This window comes from Sceloporus occidentalis, unplaced genomic scaffold, assembly GCF_023333645.1.
Source record: "Sceloporus occidentalis isolate IW3139 unplaced genomic scaffold, rSceOcc1.0.p SCAF_7, whole genome shotgun sequence".
NCBI lineage: Eukaryota > Metazoa > Chordata > Lepidosauria > Squamata > Phrynosomatidae > Sceloporus > Sceloporus occidentalis.
The window spans coordinates 39,770,783-39,796,157 of record NW_028316987.1 but is presented as its reverse complement, the minus strand read 5'-3'; positions in this window follow the sequence as shown (position 1 = coordinate 39,796,157).

The window sequence follows — 25,375 nt, the reverse complement described above, 5'->3', positions numbered from 1 at the left end:
TGCGTCATGAGAATCCAGGCTCTAATCAAAGTCCCGGCAGATCTGAAGTCTGAAGTTATTGACTCAGATGGCACGTGATTTTAAGATGTGCAAATACGCTCCTGGCCACTACTGAGTCATGGACATCCAGGCTCAGAGCGAAATCCTGGAAGATCTGAAGTCTGAAGTTATTGACTCAGACGGCACGTGATTTTAAGATGTGCAAATACGCTCCTGGTCACTACTGAGTCATGAGCATCCAGGCTCAATGCGAAGTCCGGGTAGATCTGAAGTCGCAAGTAATGGACTCAGATGGTACATGGTTTTAAGATATGCAAATACGCTCCTGGTCACTACTGAGTCATGAGAATCCAGGCTCTAATCGAAGTCCAGGCAGATCTCAAGTCTGAAGTTATTGACTCAGATGGCACGTGATTTTAAGATGTGCAAATACGCTCCTGGCCACTACTGAGTCATGGACATCCAGGCTCAAAGCGAATTCCAGGCCTATCTGAAGTTGCAAGGAATTGACTCAGACGGCACGTGATTTTCAGATGTGCAAATACGCTCCTGGTCACTACTGAGTCATGAGAATCCAAGCTCAAACGAAGTCCCGGCAGATCTGAATTCTGAAGTTATTGACTCAGACCGCACATGATTTTAAGATGTGCAAATACGCTCCTGGCCACTACTGAGTCATGGACATCCAGGCTCAAAGCGAATTCCAGGCGTATCTGAAGTTGCAAGGAATTGACTCAGACGGCACGTGATTTTCAGATGTGCAAATACGCTCCTGGTCACTACTGAGTCATGAGAATCCAAGCTCTAATCAAAGTCCAGGCAGATCTCAAGTCTGAAGTTATTGACTCAGATGGCACGTGATTTTAAGATGTGCAAATACGCTCCTGGCCACTACTGAGTCATGGACATCCAGGCTCAAAGCGAATTCCAGACCTATCTGAAGTTGCAAGGAATTGACTCAGACGGCACGTGATTTTCAGATGTGCAAATACGCTCCTGGCCACTACTGAGTCATGGACATCCAGGCTCAAAGCGAATTCCAGGCCTATCTGAAGTTGCAAGGAATTGACTCAGACGGCACGTGATTTTCAGATGTGCAAATACGCTCCTGGCCACTACTGCATCATGAGAATCCAGGCTCTTATCAAAGTCCAGGCAGTTCTGAATTCTGAAGTTATTGACTCAGACCGCACATGATTTTACGATGTGCAAATACGCTCCTGGCCACTACTGCGTCATGAGAATCCAGGCTCTAATCAAAGTCCCGGCAGATCTGAAGTCTGAAGTTATTGACTCAGATGGCACGTGATTTTAAGATGTGCAAATACGCTCCTGGCCACTACTGAGTCATGGACATCCAGGCTCAGAGCGAAATCCTGGAAGATCTGAAGTCTGAAGTTATTGACTCAGACGGCACGTGATTTTAAGATGTGCAAATACGCTCCTGGTCACTACTGAGTCATGAGCATCCAGGCTCAATGCGAAGTCCGGGTAGATCTGAAGTCGCAAGTAATGGACTCAGATGGTACATGGTTTTAAGATATGCAAATACGCTCCTGGTCACTACTGAGTCATGAGAATCCAGGCTCTAATCGAAGTCCAGGCAGATCTCAAGTCTGAAGTTATTGACTCAGATGGCACGTGATTTTAAGATGTGCAAATACGCTCCTGGCCACTACTGAGTCATGGACATCCAGGCTCAAAGCGAATTCCAGGCCTATCTGAAGTTGCAAGGAATTGACTCAGACGGCACGTGATTTTCAGATGTGCAAATACGCTCCTGGTCACTACTGAGTCATGAGAATCCAAGCTCAAACGAAGTCCCGGCAGATCTGAATTCTGAAGTTATTGACTCAGACCGCACATGATTTTAAGATGTGCAAATACGCTCCTGGCCACTACTGCATCATGAGAATCCAGGCTCTTATCAAAGTCCAGGCAGTTCTGAATTCTGAAGTTATTGACTCAGACCGCACATGATTTTACGATGTGCAAATACGCTCCTGGCCACTACTGCGTCATGAGAATCCAGGCTCTAATCAAAGTCCCGGCAGATCTGAAGTCTGAAGTTATTGACTCAGATGGCACGTGATTTTAAGATGTGCAAATACGCTCCTGGCCACTACTGAGTCATGAACATCCAGGATCAGAGCGAAATCCTGGAAGATCTGAAGTCTGAAGTTATTGACTCAGACGGCACGTGATTTTAAGATGTGCAAATACGCTCCTGGTCACTACTGAGTCATGAGCATCCAGGCTCAATGCGAAGTCCGGGTAGATCTGAAGTCGCAAGTAATGGACTCAGATGGTACATGGTTTTAAGATATGCAAATACGCTCCTGGTCACTACTGAGTCATGAGAATCCAGGCTCTAATCGAAGTCCAGGCAGATCTCAAGTCTGAAGTTATTGACTCAGATGGCACGTGATTTTAAGATGTGCAAATACGCTCCTGGCCACTACTGAGTCATGGACATCCAGGCTCAAAGCGAATTCCAGGCCTATCTGAAGTTGCAAGGAATTGACTCAGACGGCACGTGATTTTCAGATGTGCAAATACGCTCCTGGTCACTACTGAGTCATGGGCATCCAGGCTCAAAGCGAATTCCAGGCCTATCTGAAGTTGCATGGTATTGACTCAGACGGCACGTGGTTTTAAGATGTGCAAATACGCTCCTGGCCACTACTGAGTCATGAGAATCCAAGCTCAAACGGAGTCCAGGCAGATCTGAATTCTGAAGTTATTGACTCAGACCGCACATGATTTTACGATGTGTAAATACGCTTCTGGCCACTACTGCGTCATGAGAATCCAGGCTCTAATCAAAGTCCAGGCACATCGGAAGTCTGAAGTTATTGACTCAGACGGCACGTGATTTTAAGATGTGCAAATACGCTCCTGGTCACTACTGAGTCATGAGCATCCAGGCTCAATGCGAGGTCCAGGTAGATCTGAAGTCGCAAGGAATTGACTCAGATGGTACATGATTTTAAGATATGCAAATACGCTCCTGGTCACTTCTGAGTCATGAGAATCCAGGCTCTAATCGAAGTCCAGGCAGATCTGAAGTCTGAAGTTATTGACTCAGACGGCACGTGTTTTTAAGATGTGCAAATACGCTCCTGGCCACTACTGAGTCATGAGAATCCAGGCTCAAAGCGAAGTCCTAGCAGACCTGAAGTTGCAAGGAATTGACTCAGATGGCACGTGATTTTGAGATGTGCAAATACGCTCCTGGCCACTACTGTGTCATGAGAATCCAGGCTCTAATCAAAGTCCAGGCACATCTGAAGTCTGAAGTTATTGACTCAGACGGCACATGATTTTAAGATGTGCAAATACGCTCCTGGTCACTACTGAGTCATGAGCATCCAGGCTCTATGCGAGGTCCAGGTAGATCTGAAGTCGCAAGGAATTGACTCAGATGGTACATGATTTTAAGATATGCAAATACGCTCCTGGTCACTTCTGAGTCATGAGAATCCAGGCTCTAATCGAAGTCCAGGCAGATCTGAAGTCTGAAGTTATTGACTCAGACGGCACGTGTTTTTAAGATGTGCAAATACGCTCCTGGCCACTACTGAGTCATGAGAATCCAGGCTCAAAGCGAAGTCCTAGCAGACCTGAAGTCGCAAGGAATTGACTCAGATGGCACGTGATTTTGAGATGTGCAAATACGCTCATGGCCACTACTGTGTCATGAGAATCCAGGCTCTAATCAAAGTCCAGGCAGATCTCAAGTCTGAAGTTATTGACTCAGATGGCACGTGATTTTAAGATGTGCAAATACGCTCCTGGCCACTACTGAGTCATGGACATCCAGGCTCAAAGCGAATTCCAGGCCTATCTGAAGTTGCAAGGAATTGACTCAGACGGCACGTGATTTTCAGATGTGCAAATACGCTCCTGGTCACTACTGAGTCATGAGAATCCAAGCTCAAACGAAGTCCAGGCAGATCTGAATTCTGAAGTTATTGACTCAGACCGCACATGATTTTAAGATGTGCAAATACGCTCCTGGCCACTACTGCATCATGAGAATCCAGGCTCTTATCAAAGTCCAGGCAGTTCTGAATTCTGAAGTTATTGACTCAGACCGCACATGATTTTACGATGTGCAAATACGCTCCTGGCCACTACTGCGTCATGAGAATCCAGGCTCTAATCAAAGTCCCGGCAGATCTGAAGTCTGAAGTTATTGACTCAGATGGCACGTGATTTAAAGATGTGCAAATAAGCTCCTGGCCACTACTGAGTCATGGACATCCAGGCTCAGAGCGAAATCCTGGAAGATCTGAAGTCTGAAGTTATTGACTCAGACGGCACGTGATTTTAAGATGTGCAAATACGCTCCTGGTCACTACTGAGTCATGAGCATCCAGGCTCAATGCGAAGTCCGGGTAGATCTGAAGTCGCAAGTAATGGACTCAGATGGTACATGGTTTTAAGATATGCAAATACGCTCCTGGTCACTACTGAGTCATGAGAATCCAGGCTCTAATCGAAGTCCAGGCAGATCTCAAGTCTGAAGTTATTGACTCAGATGGCACGTGATTTTAAGATGTGCAAATACGCTCCTGGCCACTACTGAGTCATGGACATCCAGGCTCAAAGCGAATTCCAGGCCTATCTGAAGTTGCAAGGAATTGACTCAGACGGCACGTGATTTTCAGATGTGCAAATACGCTCCTGGTCACTACTGAGTCATGGGCATCCAGGCTCAAAGCGAATTCCAGGCCTATCTGAAGTTGCATGGTATTGACTCAGACGGCACGTGGTTTTAAGATGTGCAAATACGCTCCTGGCCACTACTGAGTCATGAGAATCCAAGCTCAAACGGAGTCCAGGCAGATCTGAATTCTGAAGTTATTGACTCAGACCGCACATGATTTTACGATGTGTAAATACGCTTCTGGCCACTACTGCGTCATGAGAATCCAGGCTCTAATCAAAGTCCAGGCACATCGGAAGTCTGAAGTTATTGACTCAGACGGCACGTGATTTTAAGATGTGCAAATACGCTCCTGGTCACTACTGAGTCATGAGCATCCAGGCTCAATGCGAGGTCCAGGTAGATCTGAAGTCGCAAGGAATTGACTCAGATGGTACATGATTTTAAGATATGCAAATACGCTCCTGGTCACTTCTGAGTCATGAGAATCCAGGCTCTAATCGAAGTCCAGGCAGATCTGAAGTCTGAAGTTATTGACTCAGACGGCACGTGTTTTTAAGATGTGCAAATACGCTCCTGGCCACTACTGAGTCATGAGAATCCAGGCTCAAAGCGAAGTCCTAGCAGACCTGAAGTTGCAAGGAATTGACTCAGATGGCACGTGATTTTGAGATGTGCAAATACGCTCCTGGCCACTACTGTGTCATGAGAATCCAGGCTCTAATCAAAGTCCAGGCACATCTGAAGTCTGAAGTTATTGACTCAGACGGCACATGATTTTAAGATGTGCAAATACGCTCCTGGTCACTACTGAGTCATGAGCATCCAGGCTCTATGCGAGGTCCAGGTAGATCTGAAGTCGCAAGGAATTGACTCAGATGGTACATGATTTTAAGATATGCAAATACGCTCCAGGTCACTTCTGAGTCATGAGAATCCAGGCTCTAATCGAAGTCCAGGCAGATCTGAAGTCTGAAGTTATTGACTCAGACGGCACGTGTTTTTAAGATGTGCAAATACGCTCCTGGCCACTACTGAGTCATGAGAATCCAGGCTCAAAGCGAAGTCCTAGCAGACCTGAAGTTGCAAGGAATTGACTCAGATGGCACGTGATTTTGAGATGTGCAAATACGCTCCTGGCCACTACTGTGTCATGAGAATCCAGGCTCTAATCAAAGTCCAGGCAGATCTGAAGTCTGAAGTTATTGACTCAGACGGCACATGATTTTAAGATGTGCAAATACGCTCCTGGTCACTACTGAGTCATGAGCATCCAGGCTCTATGCGAGGTCCAGGTAGATCTGAAGTCGCAAGGAATTGACTGAGATGGTACATGATTTTAAGATATGCAAATACGCTCCTGGTCACTTCTGAGTCATGAGAATCCAGGCTCTAATCGAAGTCCAGGCAGATCTGAAGTCTGAAGTTATTGACTCAGACGGCACGTGTTTTTAAGATGTGCAAATACGCTCCTGGCCACTACTGAGTCATGAGAATCCAGGCTCAAAGCGAAGTCCTAGCAGACCTGAAGTCGCAAGGAATTGACTCAGATGGCACGTGATTTTGAGATGTGCAAATACGCTCATGGCCACTACTGTGTCATGAGAATCCAGGCTCTAATCAAAGTCCAGGCAGATCTCAAGTCTGAAGTTATTGACTCAGATGGCACGTGATTTTAAGATGTGCAAATACGCTCCTGGCCACTACTGAGTCATGGACATCCAGGCTCAAAGCGAATTCCAGGCCTATCTGAAGTTGCAAGGAATTGACTCAGACGGCACGTGATTTTCAGATGTGCAAATACGCTCCTGGTCACTACTGAGTCATGAGAATCCAAGCTCAAACGAAGTCCAGGCAGATCTGAATTCTGAAGTTATTGACTCAGACCGCACATGATTTTAAGATGTGCAAATACGCTCCTGGCCACTACTGCATCATGAGAATCCAGGCTCTTATCAAAGTCCAGGCAGTTTTGAATTCTGAAGTTATTGACTCAGACCGCACATGATTTTACGATGTGCAAATACGCTCCTGGCCACTACTGCATCATGAGAATCCAGGCTCTTATCAAAGTCCAGGCAGTTCTGAATTCTGAAGTTATTGACTCAGACCGCACATGATTTTACGATGTGTAAATACGCTTCTGGCCACTACTGCGTCATGAGAATCCAGGCTCTAATCAAAGTCCCGGCAGATCTGAAGTCTGAAGTTATTGACTCAGATGGCACGTGATTTTAAGATGTGCAAATAAGCTCCTGGCCACTACTGAGTCATGGACATCCAGGCTCAGAGCGAAATCCTGGAAGATCTGAAGTCTGAAGTTATTGACTCAGACGGCACGTGATTTTAAGATGTGCAAATACGCTCCTGGTCACTACTGAGTCATGAGCATCCAGGCTCAATGCGAAGTCCGGGTAGATCTGAAGTCGCAAGTAATGGACTCAGATGGTACATGGTTTTAAGATATGCAAATACGCTCCTGGTCACTACTGAGTCATGAGAATCCAGGCTCTAATCGAAGTCCAGGCAGATCTCAAGTCTGAAGTTATTGACTCAGATGGCACGTGATTTTAAGATGTGCAAATACGCTCCTGGCCACTACTGAGTCATGGACATCCAGGCTCAAAGCGAATTCCAGGCCTATCTGAAGTTGCAAGGAATTGACTCAGACGGCACGTGATTTTCAGATGTGCAAATACGCTCCTGGTCACTACTGAGTCATGGGCATCCAGGCTCAAAGCGAATTCCAGGCCTATCTGAAGTTGCATGGTATTGACTCAGACGGCACGTGGTTTTAAGATGTGCAAATACGCTCCTGGCCACTACTGAGTCATGAGAATCCAAGCTCAAACGGAGTCCAGGCAGATCTGAATTCTGAAGTTATTGACTCAGACCGCACATGATTTTACGATGTGTAAATACGCTTCTGGCCACTACTGCGTCATGAGAATCCAGGCTCTAATCAAAGTCCAGGCACATCGGAAGTCTGAAGTTATTGACTCAGACGGCACGTGATTTTAAGATGTGCAAATACGCTCCTGGTCACTACTGAGTCATGAGGATCCAGGCTCAATGCGAGGTCCAGGTAGATCTGAAGTCGCAAGGAATTGACTCAGATGGTACATGATTTTAAGATATGCAAATACGCTCCTGGTCACTTCTGAGTCATGAGAATCCAGGCTCTAATCGAAGTCCAGGCAGATCTGAAGTCTGAAGTTATTGACTCAGACGGCACGTGTTTTTAAGATGTGCAAATACGCTCCTGGCCACTACTGAGTCATGAGAATCCAGGCTCAAAGCGAAGTCCTAGCAGACCTGAAGTTGCAAGGAATTGACTCAGATGGCACATGATTTTGAGATGTGCAAATACGCTCCTGGCCACTACTGTGTCATGAGAATCCAGGCTCTAATCAAAGTCCAGGCACATCTGAAGTCTGAAGTTATTGACTCAGACGGCACATGATTTTAAGATGTGCAAATACGCTCCTGGTCACTACTGAGTCATGAGCATCCAGGCTCTATGCGAGGTCCAGGTAGATCTGAAGTCGCAAGGAATTGACTCAGATGGTACATGATTTTAAGATATGCAAATACGCTCCTGGTCACTTCTGAGTCATGAGAATCCAGGCTCTAATCGAAGTCCAGGCAGATCTGAAGTCTGAAGTTATTGACTCAGACGGCACGTGTTTTTAAGATGTGCAAATACGCTCCTGGCCACTACTGAGTCATGAGAATCCAGGCTCAAAGCGAAGTCCTAGCAGACCTGGAGTCGCAAGGAATTGACTCAGATGGCACGTGATTTTGAGATGTGCAAATACGCTCATGGCCACTACTGTGTCATGAGAATCCAGGCTCTAATCAAAGTCCAGGCAGATCTCAAGTCTGAAGTTATTGACTCAGATGGCACGTGATTTTAAGATGTGCAAATACGCTCCTGGCCACTACTGAGTCATGGACATCCAGGCTCAAAGCGAATTCCAGGCCTATCTGAAGTTGCAAGGAATTGACTCAGACGGCACGTGATTTTCAGATGTGCAAATACGCTCCTGGTCACTACTGAGTCATGAGAATCCAAGCTCAAACGAAGTCCAGGCAGATCTGAATTCTGAAGTTATTGACTCAGACCGCACATGATTTTAAGATGTGCAAATACGCTCCTGGCCACTACTGCATCATGAGAATCCAGGCTCTTATCAAAGTCCAGGCAGTTCTGAATTCTGAAGTTATTGACTCAGACCGCACATGATTTTACGATGTGCAAATACGCTCCTGGCCACTACTGCGTCATGAGAATCCAGGCTCTAATCAAAGTCCAGGCAGATCTGAAGTCTGAAGTTATTGACTCAGATGGCACGTGATTTTAAGATGTGCAAATACGCTCCTGGCCACTATTGCGTCATGAGAATCCAAGCTCTAATCAAAGTCCAGGCACATTTGAAGTCTGAAGTTATTGACTCTGACGGCACGTGATTTTAAGATGTGCAAATACGCTCCTGGTCACTACTGAGTCATGAGCATCCAGGCTCAATGCGAAGTCCAGGTAGATCTGAAGTCGCAAGTAATTGACTCAGATGGTACATGGTTTTAAGATATGCAAATACGCTCCTGGTCACTTCTGAGTCATGAGAATTCAGGCTCTAATCGAAGTCCAGGCAGATCTCAAGTCTGAAGTTATTGACTCAGACGGCACGTGTTTTTAAGATGTGCAAATACGCTCCTGGCCACTACTGAGTCATGAGAATCCAGGCTCAAAGCGAAGTCCTAGCAGACCTGAAGTCGCAAGGAATTGACTCAGATGGCACGTGATTTTGAGATGTGCAAATACGCTCCTGGCCACTACTGTGTCATGAGAATCCAGGCTCTAATCAAAGTCCAGGCAGATCTCAAGTCTGAAGTTATTGACTCAGATGGCACGTGATTTTAAGATGTGCAAATACGCTCCTGGCCACTACTGAGTCATGGACATCCAGGCTCAAAGCGAATTCCAGGCCTATCTGAAGTTGCAAGGAATTGACTCAGACGGCACGTGATTTTCAGATGTGCAAATACGCTCCTGGTCACTACTGAGTCATGGGCATCCAGGCTCAAAGCGAATTCCAGGCCTATCTGAAGTTGCATGGTATTGACTCAGACGGCACGTGGTTTTAAGATGTGCAAATACGCTCCTGGCCACTACTGAGTCATGAGAATCCAAGCTCAAACGGAGTCCAGGCAGATCTGAATTCTGAAGTTATTGACTCAGACCGCACATGATTTTACGATGTGTAAATACGCTTCTGGCCACTACTGCGTCATGAGAATCCAGGCTCTAATCAAAGTCCAGGCACATCGGAAGTCTGAAGTTATTGACTCAGACGGCACGTGATTTTAAGATGTGCAAATACGCTCCTGGTCACTACTGAGTCATGAGGATCCAGGCTCAATGCGAGGTCCAGGTAGATCTGAAGTCGCAAGGAATTGACTCAGATGGTACATGATTTTAAGATATGCAAATACGCTCCTGGTCACTTCTGAGTCATGAGAATCCAGGCTCTAATCGAAGTCCAGGCAGATCTGAAGTCTGAAGTTATTGACTCAGACGGCACGTGTTTTTAAGATGTGCAAATACGCTCCTGGCCACTACTGAGTCATGAGAATCCAGGCTCAAAGCGAAGTCCTAGCAGACCTGAAGTTGCAAGGAATTGACTCAGATGGCACATGATTTTGAGATGTGCAAATACGCTCCTGGCCACTACTGTGTCATGAGAATCCAGGCTCTAATCAAAGTCCAGGCACATCTGAAGTCTGAAGTTATTGACTCAGACGGCACATGATTTTAAGATGTGCAAATACGCTCCTGGTCACTACTGAGTCATGAGCATCCAGGCTCTATGCGAGGTCCAGGTAGATCTGAAGTCGCAAGGAATTGACTCAGATGGTACATGATTTTAAGATATGCAAATACGCTCCTGGTCACTTCTGAGTCATGAGAATCCAGGCTCTAATCGAAGTCCAGGCAGATCTGAAGTCTGAAGTTATTGACTCAGACGGCACGTGTTTTTAAGATGTGCAAATACGCTCCTGGCCACTACTGAGTCATGAGAATCCAGGCTCAAAGCGAAGTCCTAGCAGACCTGGAGTCGCAAGGAATTGACTCAGATGGCACGTGATTTTGAGATGTGCAAATACGCTCATGGCCACTACTGTGTCATGAGAATCCAGGCTCTAATCAAAGTCCAGGCAGATCTCAAGTCTGAAGTTATTGACTCAGATGGCACGTGATTTTAAGATGTGCAAATACGCTCCTGGCCACTACTGAGTCATGGACATCCAGGCTCAAAGCGAATTCCAGGCCTATCTGAAGTTGCAAGGAATTGACTCAGACGGCACGTGATTTTCAGATGTGCAAATACGCTCCTGGTCACTACTGAGTCATGAGAATCCAAGCTCAAACGAAGTCCAGGCAGATCTGAATTCTGAAGTTATTGACTCAGACCGCACATGATTTTAAGATGTGCAAATACGCTCCTGGCCACTACTGCATCATGAGAATCCAGGCTCTTATCAAAGTCCAGGCAGTTCTGAATTCTGAAGTTATTGACTCAGACCGCACATGATTTTACGATGTGCAAATACGCTCCTGGCCACTACTGCGTCATGAGAATCCAGGCTCTAATCAAAGTCCAGGCACATCTGAAGTCTGAAGTTATTGACTCAGATGGCACGTGATTTTAAGATGTGCAAATACGCTCCTGGCCACTATTGCGTCATGAGAATCCAAGCTCTAATCAAAGTCCAGGCACATTTGAAGTCTGAAGTTATTGACTCTGACGGCACGTGATTTTAAGATGTGCAAATACGCTCCTGGTCACTACTGAGTCATGAGCATCCAGGCTCAATGCGAAGTCCAGGTAGATCTGAAGTCGCAAGTAATTGACTCAGATGGTACATGGTTTTAAGATATGCAAATACGCTCCTGGTCACTTCTGAGTCATGAGAATTCAGGCTCTAATCGAAGTCCAGGCAGATCTCAAGTCTGAAGTTATTGACTCAGACGGCACGTGTTTTTAAGATGTGCAAATACGCTCCTGGCCACTACTGAGTCATGAGAATCCAGGCTCAAAGCGAAGTCCTAGCAGACCTGAAGTCGCAAGGAATTGACTCAGATGGCACGTGATTTTGAGATGTGCAAATACGCTCCTGGCCACTACTGTGTCATGAGAATCCAGGCTCTAATCAAAGTCCAGGCAGATCTCAAGTCTGAAGTTATTGACTCAGATGGCACGTGATTTTAAGATGTGCAAATACGCTCCTGGCCACTACTGAGTCATGGACATCCAGGCTCAAAGCGAATTCCAGGCCTATCTGAAGTTGCAAGGAATTGACTCAGACGGCACGTGATTTTCAGATGTGCAAATACGCTCCTGGTCACTACTGAGTCATGAGAATCCAAGCTCTCATCAAAGTCCAGGCAGATCTCAAGTCTGAAGTTATTGACTCAGATGGCACGTGATTTTAAGATGTGCAAATACGCTCCTGGTCACTACTGAGTCATGAGAATCCAAGCTCAAACGAAGTCCAGGCAGATCTGAATTCTGAAGTTATTGACTCAGACCGCACATGATTTTAAGATGTGCAAATACGCTCCTGGCCACTACTGCATCATGAGAATCCAGGCTCTTATCAAAGTCCAGGCAGTTTTGAATTCTGAAGTTATTGACTCAGACCGCACATGATTTTACGATGTGCAAATACGCTCCTGGCCACTACTGCGTCATGAGAATCCAGGCTCTAATCAAAGTCCCGGCAGATCTGAAGTCTGAAGTTATTGACTCAGATGGCACGTGATTTTAAGATGTGCAAATAAGCTCCTGGCCACTACTGAGTCATGGACATCCAGGCTCAGAGCGAAATCCTGGAAGATCTGAAGTCTGAAGTTATTGACTCAGACGGCACGTGATTTTAAGATGTGCAAATACGCTCCTGGTCACTACTGAGTCATGAGCATCCAGGCTCAATGCGAAGTCCGGGTAGATCTGAAGTCGCAAGTAATGGACTCAGATGGTACATGGTTTTAAGATATGCAAATACGCTCCTGGTCACTACTGAGTCATGAGAATCCAGGCTCTAATCGAAGTCCAGGCAGATCTCAAGTCTGAAGTTATTGACTCAGATGGCACGTGATTTTAAGATGTGCAAATACGCTCCTGGCCACTACTGAGTCATGGACATCCAGGCTCAAAGCGAATTCCAGGCCTATCTGAAGTTGCAAGGAATTGACTCAGACGGCACGTGATTTTCAGATGTGCAAATACGCTCCTGGTCACTACTGAGTCATGGGCATCCAGGCTCAAAGCGAATTCCAGGCCTATCTGAAGTTGCATGGTATTGACTCAGACGGCACGTGGTTTTAAGATGTGCAAATACGCTCCTGGCCACTACTGAGTCATGAGAATCCAAGCTCAAACGGAGTCCAGGCAGATCTGAATTCTGAAGTTATTGACTCAGACCGCACATGATTTTACGATGTGTAAATACGCTTCTGGCCACTACTGCGTCATGAGAATCCAGGCTCTAATCAAAGTCCAGGCACATCGGAAGTCTGAAGTTATTGACTCAGACGGCACGTGATTTTAAGATGTGCAAATACGCTCCTGGTCACTACTGAGTCATGAGGATCCAGGCTCAATGCGAGGTCCAGGTAGATCTGAAGTCGCAAGGAATTGACTCAGATGGTACATGATTTTAAGATATGCAAATACGCTCCTGGTCACTTCTGAGTCATGAGAATCCAGGCTCTAATCGAAGTCCAGGCAGATCTGAAGTCTGAAGTTATTGACTCAGACGGCACGTGTTTTTAAGATGTGCAAATACGCTCCTGGCCACTACTGAGTCATGAGAATCCAGGCTCAAAGCGAAGTCCTAGCAGACCTGAAGTTGCAAGGAATTGACTCAGATGGCACATGATTTTGAGATGTGCAAATACGCTCCTGGCCACTACTGTGTCATGAGAATCCAGGCTCTAATCAAAGTCCAGGCACATCTGAAGTCTGAAGTTATTGACTCAGACGGCACATGATTTTAAGATGTGCAAATACGCTCCTGGTCACTACTGAGTCATGAGCATCCAGGCTCTATGCGAGGTCCAGGTAGATCTGAAGTCGCAAGGAATTGACTCAGATGGTACATGATTTTAAGATATGCAAATACGCTCCTGGTCACTTCTGAGTCATGAGAATCCAGGCTCTAATCGAAGTCCAGGCAGATCTGAAGTCTGAAGTTATTGACTCAGACGGCACGTGTTTTTAAGATGTGCAAATACGCTCCTGGCCACTACTGAGTCATGAGAATCCAGGCTCAAAGCGAAGTCCTAGCAGACCTGGAGTCGCAAGGAATTGACTCAGATGGCACGTGATTTTGAGATGTGCAAATACGCTCATGGCCACTACTGTGTCATGAGAATCCAGGCTCTAATCAAAGTCCAGGCAGATCTCAAGTCTGAAGTTATTGACTCAGATGGCACGTGATTTTAAGATGTGCAAATACGCTCCTGGCCACTACTGAGTCATGGACATCCAGGCTCAAAGCGAATTCCAGGCCTATCTGAAGTTGCAAGGAATTGACTCAGACGGCACGTGATTTTCAGATGTGCAAATACGCTCCTGGTCACTACTGAGTCATGAGAATCCAAGCTCAAACGAAGTCCAGGCAGATCTGAATTCTGAAGTTATTGACTCAGACCGCACATGATTTTAAGATGTGCAAATACGCTCCTGGCCACTACTGCATCATGAGAATCCAGGCTCTTATCAAAGTCCAGGCAGTTCTGAATTCTGAAGTTATTGACTCAGACCGCACATGATTTTACGATGTGCAAATACGCTCCTGGCCACTACTGCGTCATGAGAATCCAGGCTCTAATCAAAGTCCAGGCAGATCTGAAGTCTGAAGTTATTGACTCAGATGGCACGTGATTTTAAGATGTGCAAATACGCTCCTGGCCACTATTGCGTCATGAGAATCCAAGCTCTAATCAAAGTCCAGGCACATTTGAAGTCTGAAGTTATTGACTCTGACGGCACGTGATTTTAAGATGTGCAAATACGCTCCTGGTCACTACTGAGTCATGAGCATCCAGGCTCAATGCGAAGTCCAGGTAGATCTGAAGTCGCAAGTAATTGACTCAGATGGTACATGGTTTTAAGATATGCAAATACGCTCCTGGTCACTTCTGAGTCATGAGAATTCAGGCTCTAATCGAAGTCCAGGCAGATCTCAAGTCTGAAGTTATTGACTCAGACGGCACGTGTTTTTAAGATGTGCAAATACGCTCCTGGCCACTACTGAGTCATGAGAATCCAGGCTCAAAGCGAAGTCCTAGCAGACCTGAAGTCGCAAGGAATTGACTCAGATGGCACGTGATTTTGAGATGTGCAAATACGCTCCTGGCCACTACTGTGTCATGAGAATCCAGGCTCTAATCAAAGTCCAGGCAGATCTCAAGTCTGAAGTTATTGACTCAGATGGCACGTGATTTTAAGATGTGCAAATACGCTCCTGGCCACTACTGAGTCATGGACATCCAGGCTCAAAGCGAATTCCAGGCCTATCTGAAGTTGCAAGGAATTGACTCAGACGGCACGTGATTTTCAGATGTGCAAATACGCTCCTGGTCACTACTGAGTCATGAGAATCCAAGCTCTCATCAAAGTCCAGGCAGATCTCAAGTCTGAAGTTATTGACTCAGATGGCACGTGATTTTAAGATGTGCAAATACGCTCCTGGCCACTACTGAGTCATGGACATCCAGGCTCAAAGCGAATTCCAGACCTATCTGAAGTTGCAAGGAATTGACTCAGACGGCACGTGATTTTCAGATGTGCAAATACGCTCCTGGTCACTACTGAGTCATGAGAATCCAAGCTCAAACGAAGTCCAGGCAGATCTGAATTCTGAAGTTATTGACTCAGACCGCACATGATTTTAAGATGTGCAAATACGCTCCTGGCCACTACTGCATCATGAGAATCCAGGCTCTTATCAAAGTCCAGGCAGTTCTGAATTCTGAAGTTATTGACTCAGACCGCACATGATTTTACGACGTGCAAATACGCTCCTGGCCACTACTGCGTCATGAGAATCCAGGCTCTAATCAAAGTCCCGGCAGATCTGAAGTCTGAAGTTATTGACTCAGATGGCACGTGATTTTAAGATGTGCAAATACGCTCCTGGCCACTACTGAGTCATGGACATCCAGGCTCAGAGCGAAATCCTGGAAGATCTGAAGTCTGAAGTTATTGACTCAGACGGCACGTGATTTTAAGATGTGCAAATACGCTCCTGGTCACTACTGAGTCATGAGCATCCAGGCTCAATGCGAAGTCCGGGTAGATCTGAAGTCGCAAGTAATGGACTCAGATGGTACATGGTTTTAAGATATGCAAATACGCTCCTGGTCACTACTGAGTCATGAGAATCCAGGCTCTAATCGAAGTCCAGGCAGATCTCAAGTCTGAAGTTATTGACTCAGATGGCACGTGATTTTAAGATGTGCAAATACGCTCCTGGCCACTACTGAGTCATGGACATCCAGGCTCAAAGCGAATTCCAGGCCTATCTGAAGTTGCAAGGAATTGACTCAGATGGCACGTGATTTTCAGATGTGCAAATATGCTCCTGGTCACTACTGAGTCATGAGAATCCAAGCTCAAACGAAGTCCCGGCAGATCTGAATTCTGAAGTTATTGACTCAGACCGCACATGATTTTAAGATGTGCAAATACGCTCCTGGCCACTACTGCATCATGAGATTCCAGGCTCTTATCAAAGTCCAGGCAGTTCTGAATTCTGAAGTTATTGACTCAGACCGCACATGATTTTACGATGTGCAAATACGCTCCTGGCCACTACTGCGTCATGAGAATCCAGGCTCTAATCAAAGTCCCGGCAGATCTGAAGTCTGAAGTTATTGACTCAGATGGCACGTGATTTTAAGATGTGCAAATACGCTCCTGGCCACTACTGAGTCATGGACATCCAGGCTCAGAGCGAAATCCTGGAAGATCTGAAGTCTGAAGTTATTGACTCAGACGGCACGTGATTTTAAGATGTGCAAATACGCTCCTGGTCACTACTGAGTCATGAGCATCCAGGCTCAATGCGAAGTCCGGGTAGATCTGAAGTCGCAAGTAATGGACTCAGATGGTACATGGTTTTAAGATATGCAAATACGCTCCTGGTCACTACTGAGTCATGAGAATCCAGGCTCTAATCGAAGTCCAGGCAGATCTCAAGTCTGAAGTTATTGACTCAGACCGCACATAATTTTACGATGTGTAAATACGCTTCTGGCCACTACTGCGTCATGAGAATCCAGGCTCTAATCAAAGTCCAGGCACATCTGAAATCTGAAGTTATTGACTCAGACGGCACGTGATTTTAAAATGTGCAAATACGCTCCTGGCCACTACAGAGTCATGAGAATCCAGGTTCAAAGCGAAGTCCTAGCAGACCTGAAGTCGCAAGGAATTGACTCAGATGGCACGTGATTTTAAGATGTGCAAATACGCTACTGGTCAAAACTGAGTCATGAGAATCCAGGCTCAGAGCGAAATCTAGGCAGATCTGAAGTCTCAAGTTATTGACTCAGACGGCACCTGATTTTCAGATGTGCAAATACGCTCCTGGGCACTACTGAGTTATGGGCATCCAGGCTCAAAGTGAATTCCAGGCCTATCTGAAGTTGCAAGGAATTGACTCAGATGGTACGTGATTTTCAGATGTGCAAATACGCTCCTGGTCACTACTGAGTCATGAGAATCCAAGCTCAAACGAAGTCCCGGCAGATCTGAACTCTGAAGTTATTGACTCAGACCGCACATGATTTTAAGATGTGCAAATACGCTCCTGGCCACTACTGCATCATGAGAATCCAGGCTCTTATCAAAGTCCAGGCAGTTCTGAATTCTGAAGTTATTGACTCAGACCGCACATGATTTTACGATGTGCAAATACGCTCCTGGCCACTACTGCGTCATGAGAATCCAGGCTCTAATCAAAGTCCAGGCAGATCTGAAGTCTGAAGTTATTGACTCAGACGGCACGTGATTTTAAGATGTGCAAATACGCTCCTGGTCACTACTGAGTCATGAGCATCCAGGCTCAATGCGAAGTCCAGGTAGATCTGAAGTCGCAAGTAATGGACTCAGATGGTACATGGTTTTAAGATATGCAAATACGCTCCTGGTCACTACTGAGTCATGAGAATCCAGGCTCTAATCGAAGTCCAGGCAGATCTCAAGTCTGAAGTTATTGACTCAGATGGCACGTGATTTTAAGATGTGCAAATACGCTCCTGGCCACTACTGAGTCATGGACATCCAGGCTCAAAGCGAATTCCAGGCCTATCTGAAGTTGCAAGGAATTGACTCAGACGGCACGTGATTTTCAGATGTGCAAATACGCTCCTGGTCACGACTGAGTCATGAGAATCCAAGCTCAAACGAAGTCCCGGCAGATCTGAATTCTGAAGTTATTGACTCAGACCGCACATGATTTTAAGATGTGCAAATACGCTCCTGGCCACTACTGCATCATGAGAATCCAGGCTCTTATCAAAGTCCAGGCAGTTCTGAATTCTGAAGTTATTGACTCAGACCGCACATGATTTTACGATGTGCAAATACGCTCCTGGCCACTACTGCGTCATGAGAATCCAGGCTCTAATCAAAGTCCCGGCAGATCTGAAGTCTGAAGTTATTGACTCAGATGGCACGTGATTTTAAGATGTGCAAATACGCTCCTGGCCACTACTGAGTCATGGACATCCAGGCTCAGAGCGAAATCCTGGAAGATCTGAAGTCTGAAGTTATTGACTCAGACGGCACGTGATTTTAAAATGTGCAAATACGCTCCTGGCCACTACTGAGTCATGAGAATCCAGGCTCAAAGCGAAGTCCTAGCAGACCTGAAGTCGCAAGGAATTGACTCAGATGGCACGTGATTTTAAGATGTGCAAATACGCTACTGGTCAAAACTGAGTCATGAGAATCCAGGCTCAGAGCGAAATCTAGGCAGATCTGAAGTCTCAAGTTATTGACTCAGACGGCACCTGATTTTCAGATGTGCAAATACGCTCCTGGGCACTACTGAGTTATGGGCATCCAGGCTCAAAGTGAATTCCAGGCCTATCTGAAGTTGCAAGGAATTGACTCAGACGGTACGTGATTTTCAGATGTGCAAATACGCTCCTGGTCACTACTGAGTCATGAGAATCCAAGCTCAAACGAAGTCCCGGCAGATCTGAATTCTGAAGTTATTGACTCAGACCGCACATGATTTTAAGATGTGCAAATACGCTCCTGGCCACTACTGCATCATGAGAATCCAGGCTCTTATCAAAGTCCAGGCAGTTCTGAATTCTGAAGTTATTGACTCAGACCGCACATGATTTTACGATGTGCAAATACGCTCCTGGCCACTACTGCGTCATGAGAATCCAGGCTCTAATCAAAGTCCCGGCAGATCTGAAGTCTGAAGTTATTGACTCAGATGGCACGTGATTTTAAGATGTGCAAATACGCTCCTGGCCACTACTGAGTCATGGACATCCAGGCTCAGAGCGAAATCCTGGAAGATCTGAAGTCTGAAGTTATTGACTCAGACGGCACGTGATTTTAAGATGTGCAAATACGCTCCTGGTCACTACTGAGTCATGAGCATCCAGGCTCAATGCGAAGTCCGGGTAGATCTGAAGTCGCAAGTAATGGACTCAGATGGTACATGGTTTTAAGATATGCAAATACGCTCCTGGTCACTACTGAGTCATGAGAATCCAGGCTCTAATCGAAGTCCAGGCAGATCTCAAGTCTGAAGTTATTGACTCAGACCGCACATGATTTTACGATGTGTAAATACGCTTCTGGCCACTACTGCGTCATGAGAATCCAGGCTCTAATCAAAGTCCAGGCACATCTGAAATCTGAAGTTATTGACTCAGACGGCACGTGATTTTAAAATGTGCAAATACGCTCCTGGCCACTACTGAGTCATGAGAATCCAGGTTCAAAGCGAAGTCCTAGCAGACCTGAAGTCGCAAGGAATTGACTCAGATGGCACGTGATTTTAAGATGTGCAAATACGCTACTGGTCAAAACTGAGTCATGAGAATCCAGGCTCAGAGCGAAATCTAGGCAGATCTGAAGTCTCAAGTTATTGACTCAGACGGCACCTGATTTTCAGATGTGCAAATACGCTCCTGGGCACTACTGAGTTATGGGCATCCAGGCTCAAAGTGAATTCCAGGCCTATCTGAAGTTGCAAGGAATTGACTCAGATGGTACGTGATTTTCAGATGTGCAAATACGCTCCTGGTCACTACTGAGTCATGAGAATCCAAGCTCAAACGAAGTCCCGGCAGATCTGAATTCTGAAGTTATTGACTCAGACCGCACATGATTTTAAGATGTGCAAATACGCTCCTGGCCACTACTGCATCATGAGAATCCAGGCTCTTATCAAAGTCCAGGCAGTTCTGAATTCTGAAGTTATTGACTCAGACCGCACATGATTTTACGATGTGCAAATACGCTCCTGGCCACTACTGCGTCATGAGAATCCAGGCTCTAATCAAAGTCCAGGCAGATCTGAAGTCTGAAGTTATTGACTCAGACGGCACGTGATTTTAAGATGTGCAAATACGCTCCTGGTCACTACTGAGTCATGAGCATCCAGGCTCAATGCGAAGTCCAGGTAGATCTGAAGTCGCAAGTAATGGACTCAGATGGTACATGGTTTTAAGATATGCAAATACGCTCCTGGTCACTACTGAGTCATGAGAATCCAGGCTCTAATCGAAGTCCAGGCAGATCTCAAGTCTGAAGTTATTGACTCAGATGGCACGTGATTTTAAGATGTGCAAATACGCTCCTGGCCACTACTGAGTCATGGACATCCAGGCTCAAAGCGAATTCCAGGCCTATCTGAAGTTGCAAGGAATTGACTCAGACGGCACGTGATTTTCAGATGTGCAAATACGCTCCTGGTCACGACTGAGTCATGAGAATCCAAGCTCAAACGAAGTCCCGGCAGATCTGAATTCTGAAGTTATTGACTCAGACCGCACATGATTTTAAGATGTGCAAATACGCTCCTGGCCACTACTGCATCATGAGAATCCAGGCTCTTATCAAAGTCCAGGCAGTTCTGAATTCTGAAGTTATTGACTCAGACCGCACATGATTTTACGATGTGCAAATACGCTCCTGGCCACTACTGCGTCATGAGAATCCAGGCTCTAATCAAAGTCCCGGCAGATCTGAAGTCTGAAGTTATTGACTCAGATGGCACGTGATTTTAAGATGTGCAAATACGCTCCTGGCCACTACTGAGTCATGGACATCCAGGCTCAGAGCGAAATCCTGGAAGATCTGAAGTCTGAAGTTATTGACTCAGACGGCACGTGATTTTAAAATGTGCAAATACGCTCCTGGCCACTACTGAGTCATGAGAATCCAGGCTCAAAGCGAAGTCCTAGCAGACCTGAAGTCGCAAGGAATTGACTCAGATGGCACGTGATTTTAAGATGTGCAAATACGCTACTGGTCAAAACTGAGTCATGAGAATCCAGGCTCAGAGCGAAATCTAGGCAGATCTGAAGTCTCAAGTTATTGACTCAGACGGCACCTGATTTTCAGATGTGCAAATACGCTCCTGGGCACTACTGAGTTATGGGCATCCAGGCTCAAAGTGAATTCCAGGCCTATCTGAAGTTGCAAGGAATTGACTCAGACGGTACGTGATTTTCAGATGTGCAAATACGCTCCTGGTCACTACTGAGTCATGAGAATCCAAGCTCAAACGAAGTCCAGGCAGATCTGAATTCTGAAGTTATTGACTCAGACCGCACATGATTTTAAGATGTGCAAATACGCTCCTGGCCACTACTGCATCATGAGAATCCAGGCTCTTATCAAAGTCCAGGCAGTTCTGAATTCTGAAGTTATTGACTCAGACTGCACATGATTTTACGATGTGCAAATACGCTCCTGGCCACTACTGCGTCATGAGAATCCAGGCTCTAATCAAAGTCCAGGCACATCTGAAGTCTGAAGTTATTGACTCAGACGGCACGTGATTTTAAGATGTGCAAATACGCTCCTGGCCACTACTGAGTCATGAGAATCCAGGCTCAAAGCGAAGTCCTAGCAGACCTGAAGTCGCAAGGAATTGACTCAGATGGCACGTGATTTTAAGATGTGCAAATACGCTACTGGTCAAAACTGAGTCATGAGAATCCAGGCTCAGAGCGAAATCTAGGCAGATCTGAAGTCTCAAGTTATTGACTCAGACGGCACCTGATTTTAAGATGTGCAAATACGCTCCTGGGCACTACTGAGTCATGGGCATTCAGGCTCAAACGAAGTCCAGGCAGATCTGAATTCTGAAGTTATTGACTCAGACCGCACATGATTTTAAGATGTGCAAGTATGCTCCTGGCCACTACTGCATCATGAGAATCCAGGCTCTAATCAAAGTCCAGGCAGAGCTGAAGTCTGAAGTTATTGACTCAGATGGCACGTGATTTTAAGATGTGCAGATATGCTCCTGGCCACTACTGAGTCATGGACATCCAGGCTCAGAGCGAAATCCTGGAAGATCTGAAGTCTGAAGTTATTGACTCAGACGGCACGTGATTTTAAGATGTGCAAATACGCTCCTGGTCACTACTGAGTCATGAGCATCCAGGCTCAATGCGAAGTCCAGGTAGATCTGAAGTCGCAAGTAATTGAATCAGATGGTACATGGTTTTAAGATATGCAAATACGCTCCTGGTCACTACTGAGTCATGAGAATCCAGGCTCTAATCGAAGTCCAGGCAGATCTGAAGTCTGAAGTTATTGACTCAGACGGCACGTGTTTTTAAGATGTGCAAATACGCTCCTGGCCACTACTGAGTCATGAGAATCCAGGCTCAAAGCGAAGTCCTAGCAGACCTGAAGTCGCAAGGAATTGACTCAGATGGCACGTGATTTTGAGATGTGCAAATACGCTGCTGGCCACTACTGTGTCATGAGAATCCAGGCTCTAATCAAAGTCCAGGCAGATCTCAAGTCTGAAGTTATTGACTCAGATGGCACGTGATTTTAAGATGTGCAAATACGCTCCTGGCCACTACTGAGTCATGGACATCCAGGCTCAAAGCGAATTCCAGGCCTATCTGAAGTTGCAAGGAATTGACTCAGACGGCACGTGATTTTCAGATGTGCAAATACGCTCCTGGTCACTACTGAGTCATGAGAATCCAAGCTCAAACGAAGTCCAGGCAGATCTGAATTCTGAAGTTATTGACTCAGACCGCACATGATTTTAAGATGTGCAAATACGCTCCTGGCCACTACTGCATCATGAGAATCCAGGCTCTTATCAAAGTCCAGGCAGTTCTGAATTCTGAAGTTATTGACTCAGACTGCACATGATTTTACGATGTGCAAATACGCTCCTGGCCACTACTGCGTCATGAGAATCCAGGCTCTAATCAAAGTCCAGGCACATCTGAAGTCTGAAGTTATTGACTCAGACGGCACGTGATTTTAAGATGTGCAAATACGCTCCTGGCCACTACTGAGTCATGAGAATCCAGGCTCAAAGCGAAGTCCTAGCAGACCTGAAGTCGCAAGGAATTGACTCAGATGGCACGTGATTTTAAGATGTGCAAATACGCTCCTGGCCACTACTGAGTCATGAGAATCCAGGCTCTAATCAAAGTCCAGGCAGATCTGAAGTCTGAAGTTATTGACTCAGATGGCACGTGATTTTAAGATGTGCAAATACGCTCCTGGCCACTATTGCGTCATGAGAATCCAAGCTCTAATCAAAGTCCAGGCACATTTGAAGTCTGAAGTTATTGACTCTGACGGCACGTGATTTTAAGATGTGCAAATTCGCTCCTGGTCACTACTGAGTCATGAGCATCCAGGCTCAATGCGAAGTCCAGGTAGATCTGAAGTCGCAAGTAATTGACTCAGATGGTACATGGTTTTAAGATATGCAAATACGCTCCTGGTCACTTCTGAGTCATGAGAATTCAGGCTCTAATCGAAGTCCAGGCAGATCTCAAGTCTGAAGTTATTGACTCAGACGGCACGTGTTTTTAAGATGTGCAAATACGCTCCTGGCCACTACTGAGTCATGAGAATCCAGGCTCAAAGCGAAGTCCTAGCAGACCTGAAGTCGCAAGGAATTGACTCAGATGGCACGTGATTTTGAGATGTGCAAATACGCTCCTGGCCACTACTGTGTCATGAGAATCCAGGCTCTAATCAAAGTCCAGGCAGATCTCAAGTCTGAAGTTATTGACTCAGATGGCACGTGATTTTAAGATGTGCAAATACGCTCCTGGCCACTACTGAGTCATGGACATCCAGGCTCAAAGCGAATTCCAGGCCTATCTGAAGTTGCAAGGAATTGACTCAGACGGCACGTGATTTTAAGATGTGCAAATACGCTCCTGGTCACTACTGAGTCATGAGAATCCAAGCTCTCATCAAAGTCCAGGCAGATCTCAAGTCTGAAGTTATTGACTCAGATGGCACGTGATTTTAAGATGTGCAAATACGCTCCTGGCCACTACTGAGTCATGGACATCCAGGCTCAAAGCGAATTCCAGACCTATCTGAAGTTGCAAGGAATTGACTCAGACGGCACGTGATTTTCAGATGTGCAAATACGCTCCTGGTCACTACTGAGTCATGAGAATCCAAGCTCAAACGAAGTCCAGGCAGATCTGAATTCTGAAGTTATTGACTCAGACCGCACATGATTTTAAGATGTGCAAATACGCTCCTGGCCACTACTGCATCATGAGAATCCAGGCTCTTATCAAAGTCCAGGCAGTTCTGAATTCTGAAGTTATTGACTCAGACCGCACATGATTTTACGACGTGCAAATACGCTCCTGGCCACTACTGCGTCATGAGAATCCAGGCTCTAATCAAAGTCCCGGCAGATCTGAAGTCTGAAGTTATTGACTCAGATGGCACGTGATTTTAAGATGTGCAAATACGCTCCTGGCCACTACTGAGTCATGGACATCCAGGCTCAGAGCGAAATCCTGGAAGATCTGAAGTCTGAAGTTATTGACTCAGACGGCACATGATTTTAAGATGTGCAAATACGCTCCTGGTCACTACTGAGTCATGAGCATCCAGGCTCAATGCGAAGTCCGGGTAGATCTGAAGTCGCAAGTAATGGACTCAGATGGTACATGGTTTTAAGATATGCAAATACGCTCCTGGTCACTACTGAGTCATGAGAATCCAGGCTCTAATCGAAGTCCAGGCAGATCTCAAGTCTGAAGTTATTGACTCAGATGGCACGTGATTTTAAGATGTGCAAATACGCTCCTGGCCACTACTGAGTCATGGACATCCAGGCTCAAAGCGAATTCCAGGCCTATCTGAAGTTGCAAGGAATTGACTCAGACGGCACGTGATTTTCAGATGTGCAAATACGCTCCTGGTCACTACTGAGTCATGAGAATCCAAGCTCAAACGAAGTCCCGGCAGATCTGAATTCTGAAGTTATTGACTCAGACCGCACATGATTTTAAGATGTGCAAATACGCTCCTGGCCACTACTGCATCATGAGAATCCAGGCTCTTATCAAAGTCCAGGCAGTTCTGAATTCTGAAGTTATTGACTCAGACCGCACATGATTTTACGATG